Source organism: Cervus elaphus, chromosome 16 (genome assembly GCF_910594005.1).
Source record: "Cervus elaphus chromosome 16, mCerEla1.1, whole genome shotgun sequence".
Taxonomy (NCBI): Eukaryota; Metazoa; Chordata; class Mammalia; order Artiodactyla; family Cervidae; genus Cervus; species Cervus elaphus.
Genome location: NC_057830.1, coordinates 20,463,132 through 20,477,907, shown reverse-complemented (window position 1 = coordinate 20,477,907; position 14,776 = coordinate 20,463,132). Strand labels below are relative to the sequence as shown.

Genomic DNA, 14,776 nt, shown 5'->3' with positions numbered 1-14,776 from the left:
ATTCTTCAGTTCTCAGCTTTCTTTATGGTCCAACTCTCACATCCATACATGACTACTGGAAAAATCTTAGCTCTGACTATATGGACCTTTGTCAGCAAAGTGATGCCTCTACTTTTTAATATGCTGTCTAGGTTGGTCATAGCTTTCCTTCCAAGGAGCAAGCATCTTCTAATTTCATGGCTGCAGTCACCATCCACAGTGACTTTGTAGCCAAAGAAAATAAAATATGTCACTGCCTCCACTTTTTCCCATCTATTTGTCATGAAGTGATGGGAGCAATTGCCATGATCTTAGTTTTTTGAATGTTGAGTTTTAAGCCAGTTTTTTCACTCGCCACTTTTAAACCCATATCAAGAGGCTCTTTAGTTCCCCTTCACTTCCTGCCATTAGAGTGGTTTCATCTGCATATCTAAGTTGTTTATATTTCTCCCAGCAATCTTGATTCCAGCTTGTGATTCACCTAGTCTGGCATTTTGCATGATATACTCTGCATATAAGTTAAATAAGCAGGATGACATACTTGACGTACTCCTTTCCAAATTTTGAACCAGTCGACTGTTTCATGTCCAGTTCTATTGACCTGCATATAGGTTTCTCAGGAGGTAAGTAAGTTGGCCTGGTACTTCCATCTCTTTAAGAATTTTCCACAGTTTGTTGTGATCCACACTGTCAAGGGCTTTAGTGTAGCCAATGAAGCAGAAGTAGATGTTTTTCTGGAATTTCCTTGCTTTCTCTATGTTCCAATGAATGTTGGCAATTTGATCTCTGCTTCTTCTGCCTTTTTTAAGCCAGACTGTACATTTGGAAGTTCTTGGTTCGTGTACTGCTGAAGCCTAGCTTGAAGGATTTTGAATATAACCTTGCTGGCATGTGAAATGAGTGTAACTGTATGCTAGTTTGAACTTTCATTTGGCATTGTCCTTCTTTGGGATTGGAATGAAAACACCTTTTCAAGTCCTGTGACCACTGCTGAGTTTTCCAAATTTGCTGGCATATTGAGTGCAGCACTTGAACAACATCATTTTTTTAGGATTTAAAATAGCTCAGCTGGAATTCTATCACCTCCACTAGCTTTATTCATAGTGATGCTTCCTAAGGCCCACTTGACTTCACACTCCAGGATGTCTGGCTCTATGTGAGTGACCACACCATCATAGTTATCATCCAGATCATTAAGACCTTTTTGTTTAGTTCTTCTGTGTATTCTTGCCACCTCTTCTTAATATCTTCTGCTTCTGTTAAGGTCTTTGCTGTTTCTGTCCTTTATATTGCCCATACTTGCATGAAATATTCCCTTGATATCTCCGGTTTTCTTGAGGAGATCTCTAGTCTTTCCCATTCTATTGTTTTCCTCTATTTCTTTGCATTGTTCATTAAGAAAGCCTTCTTTTATCTCTCCTTGCTAGTCTCTGGAACTCTGTATTCAGTTGAGTATATTTTTCCCTTGTCTTTCGCTTCTCTACTTTCCTCAGCTACTTGTAAGCCCTCTTCAGACAACCACTTTGCCCTCTTGCATTTCTTTTTCTTTGGGATGGTTTTGGTCACTGCCTCCTGTACAATGTTATGAACCTCCATCCATAGTTCTTCAGACACTCTGTCTACCAGATCTAATCCCTTGAATCTATTCGTCACCTTCACTGTATAATCATAAGGGATTCGAGTTAGGTCACAGCTGAATAGCCTAGTGATTTTCCCTATTTTCTTCAATTTAAGCCTGAATTTTGCAATAAGGAGCTCATAATTTGAGCCACAGTCAGCTCCAGGTCTTGTTTTTGCTGACTGTATAGAGTTTCTCCATCTTCAGCTGCAAAGAATAAAATCAATCTGATTTCAGTATTGACCATCTGGTGATGTCTACATGTAGACTCATTTCTTGTGTTTTTGGAAGGGGGTGTTTGCTATGACCAGTGCATTCTCTTGACAAAACTCTGTTATCCTTTGCCCTGCTTCATTTTATAAGCACAGCCAAACTTACCTGTTATTCCTGGTATCCCTTGACTTTCTACTTTTGCATTCCAATCCCCTACAAGGAAAATGACTTTTTTTTAATGTTAGTTCTACAAGGTATTATAGGTCTTCATTGAACCACTCAGGTTCAGCTTCTCTGGCATCAGTTGGCATCAGTAGACATGTATTACTGTGATGATGAATGGTTTGCCTGGAAACAAACTGAGATCATTCTGTCGTTTTTGAGGTTGTACCCAGGTACTGCATTTTGGACACTTGTTGATTATAAGGACTACCCAACAAAGGTCTGTCTAGTCAAAGTTTTGGTTTTTCCAGTAGTCGTGTATGGACATGAGAGTTGGACTATAAAGAAAGGTGAGTGCTGAAGAATTCATGCTTTTGTACTGTGGTGTTGGAGAAGACTCGAGAGTCCCTCGGATAGCAAGGAGACCCAACCAGCCCATCCTAAAGGAATATTCATTGGAAGGACTGATGCTGAAGCTGAAACTCCAATAATTTGGCCACATGATGTGAAGAACTGATTCACTGGAAAAGACGCTGATGCTGGGAATAATCAAAGGCAGGAGGAAAAGGGGATGACAGAGGATGAGATGGTTGGATGGCATCACCGACTCTATGGACATGAGTTTGAGTAAGCTCCGGGAGTTGGTGATCGGACATAACTGGGCGACTAAATTGAACTGAACTGAACATTTCTTCTAAGGAATTCTTGCCCACAGCAGTAGATATAATGGTCATCTGAATTAAATTCATCCATTTTAGTTGACTGATTCCTAAGATATAAGTGTTCAATCATGCCATCTGCTTGACCATGTCCAGTTTACGTTGACTCATGAACCTAACATTCCAGGTTCCTGTGCCATATTGTTCTTTACAACATGGTACTTTCCTTTCACCACCAGACACATCCAGAACTGAGCATTCTTTCCATTTTGGCCCAGCCACTTCATTCTTTCTGGAGCTATTAGTAATTGCCCTGTGCTGTTCCCAGTAGTTTATTGGACACCTTCTGACCTTGGAGGCTCATCTTCTGGTATCATATCCTTTTGCCTTTTCATATTGTTTATGGGGTTCTTGAGGCAAGAATCCTGGAGTGGTTTGCCGTTCCCTCCTTCACTGGACCACATTTTTTCAGAACTCTCCACTGTGACCTGTCTGTCTTGGTTGGCCCTACATGGCATGACTCATAGCTTCCATGAGTTATACAAGCCCCTTCACCACCACATGGCTGCGATCCCTGCAGTGGACCAGAGATTGAGGTATTGCAGATCTGAGATGGATAGTGCTGACGGTAGCGCAACAGTGTGAAAGTGCTTAAAGCCACTGTATAATGCAGCATATATTCATCTAAAAATGCCTAAAATGGCAAATTTTATGTTTTATCTACTTGCCACAATAAGAAAAAAGCCAGGATCTTCTATAAAGTTTTATTCATACAGTTTAAAAAATTAAATAAAATTAATATGGAATTAATTTCTGTTTTAACTCTAGCAACATTAGTATGCCAGAATTGGAGGGATTTTTTGTTTTACTGTATTTTTTAGATTTTATCATATAGTTTAATTTAGTCTTAAATGTTTCTAGTTCTTCTGATAGGTAAAATGCCAAATATATGTATATGTGTGTATATATATAAACACATATGAAAGTGAAAGTGAAAGTCACTCAGTCATGTCCAGCTGTTTGCGACCACATGAACTATACAGTCTATGGAATTCTCCAGGCCAGAATACTGGAGTGGGGAGCTGTTCTCTTTTCCACAGGAACTTCCCAACCCAGGGATCGATCCCAGGTCTCCTGCATTGCAGGAGAATTCTTTGCCAACTGAGCCACCAGGGAAGCCCTTTATATATATGTACACACACATACATATATATGAAGAACTTGTTTGGATTGAAAATATCTACTATAATATAGACAAGATGCAATATACTAAATATTAATAAAAATCCAGGATGTATTAAAAAAAAATTACCAGGAAAAATGTAATACCCAGGATAGAGCAACTAGCTTTTAAAAAGAGATAATTTCTGTCCTAATTAAACTACTGTAGGAAAGAAGGAAAATTTCTGAATTCTTTTTATGAAATAAGTACAAAATTGACATAATACCTGATCCCCCAAAAGAACCCACAAAAAAAGTTTGATCTTATTTAATGTTAGAATTGGGATTAGATCTTAGTTCCTCACCAGGGAGCGAACCTGCATCTCCTGCAGTAAAAGCATAGAGTCTTAACCACAGGACCACCAGGAAAGTTCCTAGAGAGGTACTCTGACTGGCCAGGTCTGGGAAATGTGAAAACTTCTATGAGTGAAAGAGGAAGGAGGCTAACAGCCCCACTCATACTGAATGGAATGTTTTTACTCTAAACAGAAGGTATCAAAAGCAGAGAAAATAAAGAGGTTAGGCAGATAAAACTGAAGTGTCCTCATGTTACTTCTATTATTCTATATTGGCTCCCCATCATACCTACAAAATGATTCAGAATACTTTCCTACTGATTCCTCTTCACCTTGATTATCCATCATGTGAAAATTATATGAAATCCGAATTTCAGTGTTCACAAATAAAATTTAATTGGAACATGGATACAATCATTCATTACGTCCTATCTAAGGCTGCTTTTGTGCTATAACGGTAGGAGTGAATAAAAGTGACAGAGACCTTATGGACTACAGAGGCAAAAATATTTACTACCTAGTACTTTGCTAGAAAGAGTCTTATTGTCGTTCAGTTGCTAAGCCATGTCCAACTCTGCAACCCCACGAGCTGCAGCACACCAGGCTTCCCTGTCCTTCACTATCTCTTCTGGAGTCTGCTTAAACTCATGTTCATTGATTCAGTGATGCCATCCAATAGTGTCATCCTCTGTTGCCCCCTTCCCTGCTGGCCCCCAATGTGGAAGCACATAATCCACACCATCATAACCATCAAAACTACTTTCCTAAACTGAAAATTCTGTGAATCTTAGATTGCTCCTCTTGAAAAATGCTATACATGTTTAGACACATAAAAATATTTTCTTTAGCTAGCTTTTGTTAAATTATTGATTGTAGGCTCATTCAATGTTACCTCCATAACTGCTTCCATATTGTCTTAATATATTTTTTACTTACGTCTAGTTTTCCAAACCAACAAAGTAACCATGAGCATATTTTTTTTCTTTCTTTTTAAAAATGCTTATTTATTTATTTGGCAGCTCTGGGACTTAGTTACAGTATGTGGGATCTTCAATTTTCGCTGTGGCACGTACGATCTTTCTACTTGCAGCATGCAAACTCCTAGTTGCAGCATGTGGGATCTAGTTCCCTGACCAGGGAATGAATGCAGGCACCTTGCTTTGGGAGCATGGAGTCTTAGTCACTGGACAACTAGGGAAGTCTCACGAGCATATCTTCAAATATGAGAAAACTAAGCATATTTTTAAAATTATTTTATTCAAGTATAGTTGATTTACAATGTTGTGCTAAAAAGCATATTAATTTGGGTTTTAAGAAATCCATTTGCCAGCACCTGGTTCTATTGTTCCATGAAAATCAAGTGAAGGTCTGGTAAAGCAACCTATTCCTTCTCTATTTCTAGGAATATTTGCTCTTCTCAGAGATGACTGGTCACAACCGGAATAAGGTGTTTCCTGAGAAACTTCTGGATTTCCTTCCAAGAATGTTCATGTCCAGCTGCGTGTGGGAAAAGGAATTGCCTCCTCGGTGCATGGAGAAGTGGAGACTAGAGATCCTGGAGGCATAGCACAGGGGGGTGGGGGGAGGCTGCGTCACGTGGCCCACTCCAAAGTAAGACAGCAGAGTCCTGTTGTTCCTCCCACGTCTCCTCAGCTGTTCTGTGCTTGCTCTGCCTATGTTTTCCTACTGACATTCTTATCTTCTCCCACGATGAAGAGAAAATGTCCCTGGGTCTTTTCAATGGGGAGAAAAGAAGTCTCACTGGTTTCAGCTCTAGTTTCCTCAAATATGTGCTATAACCTTACTAATCCTAAGGCACTGATGGATAGGAGAGGAGGAGAGACTGGCAAGGGCTGATTTATCTGATCATGATATATCTGTGGAATGTCAACAGCAAAGCTGGGCTCATTAATAAGCACAGTGGCTGTGACTTATTTTAGGTGAATAGCCAGGGAAAGGCCAATCTCTGCTCTTTTCATATGGAGACTACCCCAATGCCTGGCCCAAGGACCTGTAAAAAATTAATACAGAAACCTCAAGTAACTATTAATACAACCCGGAGACCAGTAGGGGGACCTCTCATTTCTGCAACGATGGCAAACCCAACAGGTAGAAAGGCTCCTCTTCTTTCCAGCAGGGACTCAGTCAATGAAAAGTCTTGGGTTCTTTGCTCACTGTAAGCCCTCCCATCTTCCTTTTCCCCTCCAGGAAATCCTTCCCTTGCTGTCAGGGACTTGCATGTGGTTCACCATGGTTCCAGATCCCAACTTGCAATTTCTGCTGATCCTGAATAACCTCATCTTTGCTGGAAGAATATCTGACATCCTATTTGTTTTAGGTCAACATTTGGTGGCCTATACAAAGACCAGAGAGCTTCCCTGTGGCTCAGTGGTAAAGAATCTGCCTGCAATGCAAGAGACCTGGGTTCTATCTCTGGGTCAGAAAGATCCCCTGGAGAAGGAAATGGCAATCTGGGGAACCCCATGGATAGAGGAGCCTGGCAGGCTACAGTCCATAGGGACATGACTTAGCAACTAATCCACCACCACAAGGACCAGAGGAAACCCCCAAAGACTTTAGGGCTAATGAGCAAAGAAGTGCTGCTGCTGCTGCTAAGTCACTTCAGTCGTGTCCGACTCTGTGTGACCCCATACACGTCAGCCCACCAGGCTCCCCCATCTCTGGGATTCTCCAGGCAAGAACACTAGAGTGGGTTGCCATTTCCTTCTCCAATGAGTGAAAGTGAAGTTGCTTAGTCGCGTCTGACTCTTAGCGACCCCATGGACTGCAGCCTACCAGGCTCCTCCATCCATGGGGTTTTCCAGGCAAGAGTACTGGAGTCAGGTGCCATTGCATTCTCTGGCAAAGAAGTGATGTATCCACAACTGAGCCCTTTATTGCTCATTCCTTTTCTCACTGACCCTGCACATCTTTCTCCTGATTCAAGCCTTTGTATTCTGTGGACTAAGAATGCTGTCTGCCACATCAGTAGAAAAAGGATGTGGTGGCCATCAAGCCATTAGCCACTACAGCCCCTCCTCCGACAGACAACCCCGAGGGAACTCAGGATGGAAGCAAACAGGATGCTGATCCTAGATAGCTGATGTGTATATCAAAGGAATTATTTCAGTGAACCCAGATTCTTTTCTCTTCCTATATGTGACTTCACTTTCACTTTTCACTTTCATGCATTGGAGGAGGAAATGGCAACCCACTCCAGTGTTCTTGCCTGGAGAATCCCAGGGACAGGGGAGCCTGGTGGGCTGCCATCTGTGGGGTCACACAGAGTCGGACATGACTGAAGCGACTTAGCAGCAGCAGCAGCAGCATGTAGAAAAGTACAAATTCATTAATTTGAGATGACTGGTTTTCTTTAATAAATAGTAATCTTTTGATCAGTGAAACCTGGCTTGCAAAAACCTGGTTTTTGTTGAAAAACTCTTACATATCCTGGCTTCTCCCTTACCTCTAGAGAGCAGTCCCTCAGAGTGATCTGAGAAGCTGCCCCCCCCCCCCACCCCGCTTAAAAGTCCTCAGTTTGTCCACCAATTAAAACATAATTCTCAACTTTCAGGTTGTGCTTTTCTTTTTTTCAGTTGACCCCTGTTTGTACTTGAAGCTCTTCAGGTTGTATTAGGGATGTGTTTTTAGGTTTCACTCTTTCTGGTTAAAGCCTTGTTCTGTATGCAAGTACTCTTTTGGCAGTTCAATCTTATTCTGAGATCAGACTGCTTCAACTGAAATTGGCTGAGCAGCTATCAGCCCAGTTCCTTCAGGCACAGGGGTTATTTCACTGAAACAGTCAGTTCACTGAAACTGAACCATCAACCTGTACCTTTGGAATGGGCGTGGTTTCATAGGAATTAGCTGAGAAGCCTTCGGCCTGGCTCCTCCAGGACCAAGCTGCTCCCTCAGGACTGGCGGGTATTAGGCCTGCAGACAGTTTGAGCTGCAAGCTGTTAAAACTGAGCTGTTTAAAATATAAATTGTTTAAGCTGTTGGGAAATTATTCTTTTTTCTAGAGAAAAAGTCTCTGAGAAATGGTATCCTAGTTATCTACATATCTTGAGGGCACCCCCCCCCCACACACACACACTGAGATTCCAGGAAATTTTAAGTTTAAAATCTTTATTTTTCCTCATGCTAATGGACTGACCTAACCAAAGGCAATTCAGAATATCAATGGCCATTATGGGTAACCTTTGAAATTCCTAAACTTAATTTTCTTAAAACCAAACTGGAATACAATAGCGCAAAAATCTTCAGAACTGAATGAAATGCCTATTTTGAATGGTATTTGGGGATGATGGCATAAATTTTAGATATTGCATCCAGACAAGAAAATTAAAGCATAACATACTCCCTGTCAGAGCTGGGCCCTCCCTATGTGCAGTTTGCATCTGCATTATCCATTAACCAGACCGCCTCAAGGCAGGAATGCCCACTTGACTGTAAAAATTAACCTTTTCCCTTCTTCATATACCAGCAATGTCACTCCTTAAAAGATAACATTCCTTTCCTAGTCCTAGAAGAGATCATGGGGACCCATTGCTGGCTTTGTATAGTATTTGTCTGGACTGTGTATCGCTGATGAATTTTACATAAAACATCAATGTGCCACTTTGATGTATGATCTTTTGTTTCAAGAATGTATGTAACTGGGCCTTTGACCTCTAAACAAGAAGAACAGTCTCAGAAAGTCTGTCTCCTGGGTTATAATCCTCAGGTTGGCTTCAGTAAAATTTTCTATTTCTCCTGAAGATTAACTATTGATTAATTTTTCATTCACAGAGACTTCCCAACATTATCAGAAGTCTAAAACTGCCTTTCTGAAAAACAAGATTTTAAGATTAACCAAGGCAAATGAAATATTTTAAAAAGATAAAATGATGCCTGAGACCTCAGGTTCTTCATTGGCTTCTTTGTCTCAGGCTCTGACTCTGATGGGGGCTTCCCAGGTGGTGCTAGTGGTAAAGAACCCACCTGCCAATGCAGGAGATGTAAACACGCAGGTTCGATCCCTGGGACGGTAAGATCCCCTGGAGGAGGGTACAGCAACCCTCTCCATTATTCTTGCCTGGAGAATCCCATGGACAGAGGAGGGTGGCAGGCTATAGCCCACAGGGTCACAAAGAGTCGGACTTGGCTAAAGTGATGTAGCGTGCACAGAAGCTGCCTCTGATGCCATCTTGTCTTCCTCCCTCACCTCCCAGGCTCTGCCCTGGGCACCACCTTCTTTCTTTCCTGTGATGCCACCTACATTGCTTCTATACCCTCAATTTTTCTATACTAATTCTCTCATTTAATTTTCTTTTTGCCTGAAACCCTCCCCACCTTTTCTCTCTAAACTTATCAAAGCTCAGTTCAGTTCAGTCGCTCAGTTGTGTCTACGACCCCATGGACTGCAGCATGCCAGGCCTTCCTGTCCATCACCGACTCCCGGAGCTTGCTCAAACTCATGTCCATCAAGTTGGTGAAGCCATCCAACCATCTCATCCTCTGTCGTCCCCTTCTCCTGCCTTCAGTCTTTCCCAGCATCAGGGTCTTTTCAAATGAGACAGTTCTTCGCATCAGGAGGCCAAAGTATTGGAGTTTCAGCTTCAGCATCAGTCCGTCCAATGAATATTCAGGGCTGATTTCCTTTAGGATTGAATGGTTGATCTCCTTGCTGTTCAAGGACCTGGTGTCTGGGAAGGGAAACATCTTCCAGGGAGTGTTAATATGGACGTCGTAAGAAGGGAGTCTTTTATCAAAGCTAGTCCCTTTAAAACTAAGCCTTCTGAGGATGCAGAACCTTTATTTATATTTCCTGAACTAAAGCTGAACTGTGAGCCATAGTCAAAGATTTCCCCAAAATAACCGAAGATCCTTACAAATTTTGTGAAAAATTTAACATCGTTATTCAAACTTATCAACCTTGTTTTTCTAACTTACACCTACTACTTTCATATGCTTGTCAGTAAAGGTCAAGCCCAGGATAGATAAAAATCCCCAAATGGGAAAATCCTGAGATTTCCCTCTGATGGAGACAATTTTCAAACACTGAGGCATGGGGAAGTAATTTTGGCTTATACACAGCAGCCTGAACTTTGTATGAACTAGAACAGCTTGTTATACACACACAGCATATCTGCTTTAACCATCAAGGTAAAGAATATCTGTTTTGAAGATAAGGGGAAAAACTCCCTTCTTACGACATCCATATTAACACTCCCTGGAAGATGTTTCCCTTCCCAGACACCAGGTCCTACTGTCTCACTCTCTATATACTAAATCTATTTTGGAAACTTGAAGGAATATCCCCCTGTCATGTTTGATGTATGTTCTCTGTTCTGATAAAGTATATAACTATACTAAAAACCATTTTTCAAGCAAGCAGTTTCTCAGAGTAATCTGACAGGTTGTCTCCTGGGTTATAGTCCTCAGTTTGGCTCAAACAAAACTCCTTTCTATTCCTATTACAAGTGGTTTATTGATTATTTCCATCAACACCTAAGATTACAACACAGAGACCAACCTACTAACTTATATGATCTAATTTGGGCAATTGCTAGGTGACTTTTTCAAAGCCTGTTGATTGGAACAAAATTCAGACTTTTTACATGAAAACCCGATGAATCTGCTCATGACTATTACAATTAACTTCAGATTATTTTAAAAGAAAATTCTGATCTTTTAGAGGTTGATTCCACCCAGATAGCTTTAACTCTATGTTTATTAATGGACTAAACCAGAATATTTCCTTCCTAGTAAAAAGAACCAAGATGGAATGGGAGACTAGAATTTTCCACTCCAGAGTTTAGTTAATCTAGCAAACTCTCTTTCTCACACTCAAATGAGTCACCAAAATGAAAGACTACCGAAATTCTTAAACTCCAGCAAATGACAGTCCCTAAGTGAAAACCAAAACCCTCTTAGTTTTAAACACGTTCTACCCTCTAGCCAGTCTTTCCAATGTTCTCCCAGTTCTCAATAATAGGGTTTGGGGGGTACTACAGGGGTTCCTTCCCACCTTCCCTCTTAATAGAATGGGAGAAACATTTCCTCAGATTGGGGATGGGTCTCTTCCTGTTCTAAGTAACACCAGAACCACAATCTTGGTGCTCAGCACCACTACTATAAAGTAGCCCCTGCCTCGGAGTACTAAAACAATTCAAATATGGGATCTCTAGTGAACCCCAAAGAGCTTCCTGTCTCTGAACCTATTCCCTTTTGTTTAGGCCCTTTGAGAGATACACACCCTTTTCTCCTTAGCTCCTCTACCCTTAGCCATTTATTAGGTCGAGGCTTCCTAGATAAGCATCATGCCAGAATTTCTTTATCCCAAAAAGGGAAAATTATTCTAGCATTTGACAGTAGTCATCAAAGTAACCAACCACATAAATTAAATGACCCTTTGACATCTTTTCATTGCTTCAGCTCTGAGTCCTAGAGCTGATTCTCAAAACACTGATTATTTGTTCTATTGAATTAGCTACCACTTTCCTATGGACAAAATTCTGTAACTGACATGGGCAAAATTTACAGCACACCTCCCATCATGATTCAGATAGGTCCCTCAAAACCTTTTTCTGGAATTAATCAATACCTTTTAAGTAAAGAAGCCCTTAATAGAAGACTGCAAGTCTCAAGACCTCATTATCCCTTGTACTAGTCTTTCTAATATTTCTACTTGACCTGTGAGAAAACCTAGGACCCCAGAATGGATGTTCACCCAGAATCTCCAGGTAGTAACAACACATCCCTCGATGCCCTGTTGTCCCTAACTCTTATATGCTACTAATATAACTGTCACTAAGTAAACTCTTTACCATAACTGATCTATGCAGTGCATTCTCTAGTGCTCCAGCTGATGAAGCCACCCATTAACTTCTGCCTTTATTTGGAAAGAAAAAGAATTCACCTGAACACTAATGCCTCAGGTTTTACTAAGAGTCCTTATTTCTCAATTTCTGAAGGCTGGTCTGGATGACAGAATATGTGGATGATTTGCTTCTTTGCTCTTCTTCTCAAGCCTCCTCAAAGAAAGACAGCATACACTTGCTAAAGTATTAGCTTCAAAGGGACATAAAGCCACCAAAACTTCAAAGGAAAAGTACAGTTTGTCCAAACCCAGGTGTATATTTAGGGCATCTGATATGAGAACAGGGACTACACGTAGATCCAGATAGACTTTACAGTGTTCAGAGTTTCCCCAAACCCCAAACTAAACACCACTGTGACATTTTCTTGCGATAGTTGTTTATGCTGAAGTTAGATTTCAAATTTCTCTCTTATGGCCAAATCTCTTTGTGTTTTATTCAAGAATAACAACCCCAGCCCAATTTAAGAGGAAAAACCAGAAGACATAGCTTCTAAGGCCTTAAAGGAGAGCTTGATGAACTCACCTGCCCTGGGGCATTCTAATGATCAGACTCCCTTTTACCTTTTTTGAAAAGGAAGGAGATGCCCTTGGGGTACTCACCCCAAAACACAAGGACCACCACTGACCCTTAGGGTATTCTAGCCAGCAGCTGGATCCTGTGACATAGGGATACCCTCCTTGCCTTAGAGTGATTCAGTTCAGTTCAGTCACTCAGTCGTATCCAACTCTTTGCGACCCCATGGACTGAAGCACTCCAGGCTTCCCTCTCCATCACCAACTCCTAGAGTTTACACAAACTCACACCCATTGAGTCGGTGATGCCATCCAACCATCTCATTCTCTGTCATCACCTTCTCCTCCCGCTTTCAATCCTTCTCAGCATCAGGGTCTTTTCAAATGAGTCAGTTCTTCACATAGGTGGCCAAAGTATTGGAGTTTCAGCCTCAGCATCAGTCCTTCCAATGAATATTCAGGACTGATTTCCTTTAGGATGGACTGGTTGGATCTCTCTACTGTTCAAGGGACTCTCAGGAGTCTTTTCTAACATGGTAATACAAAAACATCAATTTTTCAGCACTCGACCTTCTTTACAGTCCAATTCTGATATCCATACATGACTACTGGAAAAACCATAGCTTTGACTAGACAGACCTTTGTTGGCAAAGTAATGTCTCTGCTTTTTAATGTGCTGCCTAGGTTGGTCATAACTTTTCTCCAAAGAGGAGAAAGCAAGTTCTTTTCATTTCATGGCTGCAGTCACCATCTGCAGTGATTTTGGAGCCCTGAAAAATAAAGTCTGCCACTGTTTCCATTGTTTCCCCATCTATTTGCCATGAAGTGATGGGACCAGATGCCATGATCTTAGTTTTCTGAATGTTGAGTTTTAAGCCAAGTTTTTCACTCTCCTCTTTCATTTTCATCAAGAGGCTCTTTAGTTCCTCGCTTTCTGCCATAAGGGTGGTGTTATCTGCATAGCTGGCGTTATTGAAATTTCTCCTGGAAATCTTGACTCCAGCTTGTGCTTCATCCAGTCCAACATTTCTCATGATATACTCTGCATATAAGTTAAATAAGCAGAGTGACAATATACAGCCTTGATGTACTCCTTTCCTGATTTGGAACCAGTCTGTTGTTCCATAACCACTTCTAACTGTTGCTTCTTGACCTGCATACAGATTTCTCAGGAGGCAGGTCAGGTGATCTGGTATTCCCATCCTTTAAATAATTTTCCAGAGTTTGTTGTGATCCACACAGTCAAAGGCTTTGGCATAGTCAATAAAGCAGAAGCAGATGTTTTTCTGGAACTCTCTTGCTTTTTTGATGATCCAGATGTAGGCAATTTGATCTCTGGTTCCTCTGCCTTTTCTAAATCCAGCTTGAACATCTGGAAGTTCACGATTCATGTACTATTGAAGCCTGGCTTGGAGAATTTTGAGCATTACTTTGCTGGCATGTGAGATGAGTGCAATTGTGCAGTAGTTTGAGCATTCTTTGGCATTGCCTTTCTTTGGGATTGGAATGAAAACTGACCTTTTCCAGTCCTGTGGCCACTGCTGAGTTTTCCAAATTTGCTGGCATACTGAGTGCAGCACTTTCACAGCATCATCTTTTAGGATTTGAAATAGCTCAACTGGAATTCCATCATCTCCACTAGGTTTGTTTGTAGGGATGCTTCCTAAGGCCCACTTGACTTCGTATTCCAGAATGTCTGGCTCTCGGTGAGTTATCATACTGTTGTAATTATCTGGATTGAGATCTTTTTTGGATAGTTCTTCTGTGTATTCTTGCCACCTCTTCTTAATATCTTCTGCTTCTGTTAGGTCCAAACCATTTCTGTCCTTTATTGTGCCCATCTTTTCATGAAATGTTCCCTTGGTAGCTCTAATTTTCATGAAGAGGTCTCTAGTGTTTCCCATTCTATTATTTTCATCTATATCACTGCACTGATCACTGAGGAAGGCTTTCTTATCTCTCCTTGGAACTCTGCATTTAAACAGGTATATCTTTCCTTTTCTCCTTTGCCTATCACTTCTCTTCTTTTCATAGCTATTTGTAAGGCCTCCTCAGACAACCATTTTGCCTTTTTGCATTTCTTTTTCTTGGGGATGGTCTTGATCACTGCTTCCTGTACAATGTTATGAACCTCTGTCCATAGTTCATCAGGCACTCTGTCTATCAGATCTAATCCCTTGAATCTATTTCTCACTTCCACTATATAATTGTAAGGGATTTGATTTAGGTCATACCTGAATGGTCTAGTGGT

The 14,776-nt window shown here is 41.1% G+C and overlaps 1 pseudogene; it reads right to left on the bottom strand.

The window, feature by feature from the left end:
• Positions 1-5,389: 5,389 nt before the first annotated feature.
• On the bottom strand, positions 5,390-6,264 carry LOC122709946 (annotated as a pseudogene).
• Between the last annotated feature and the right edge of the window lie 8,512 nt (positions 6,265-14,776).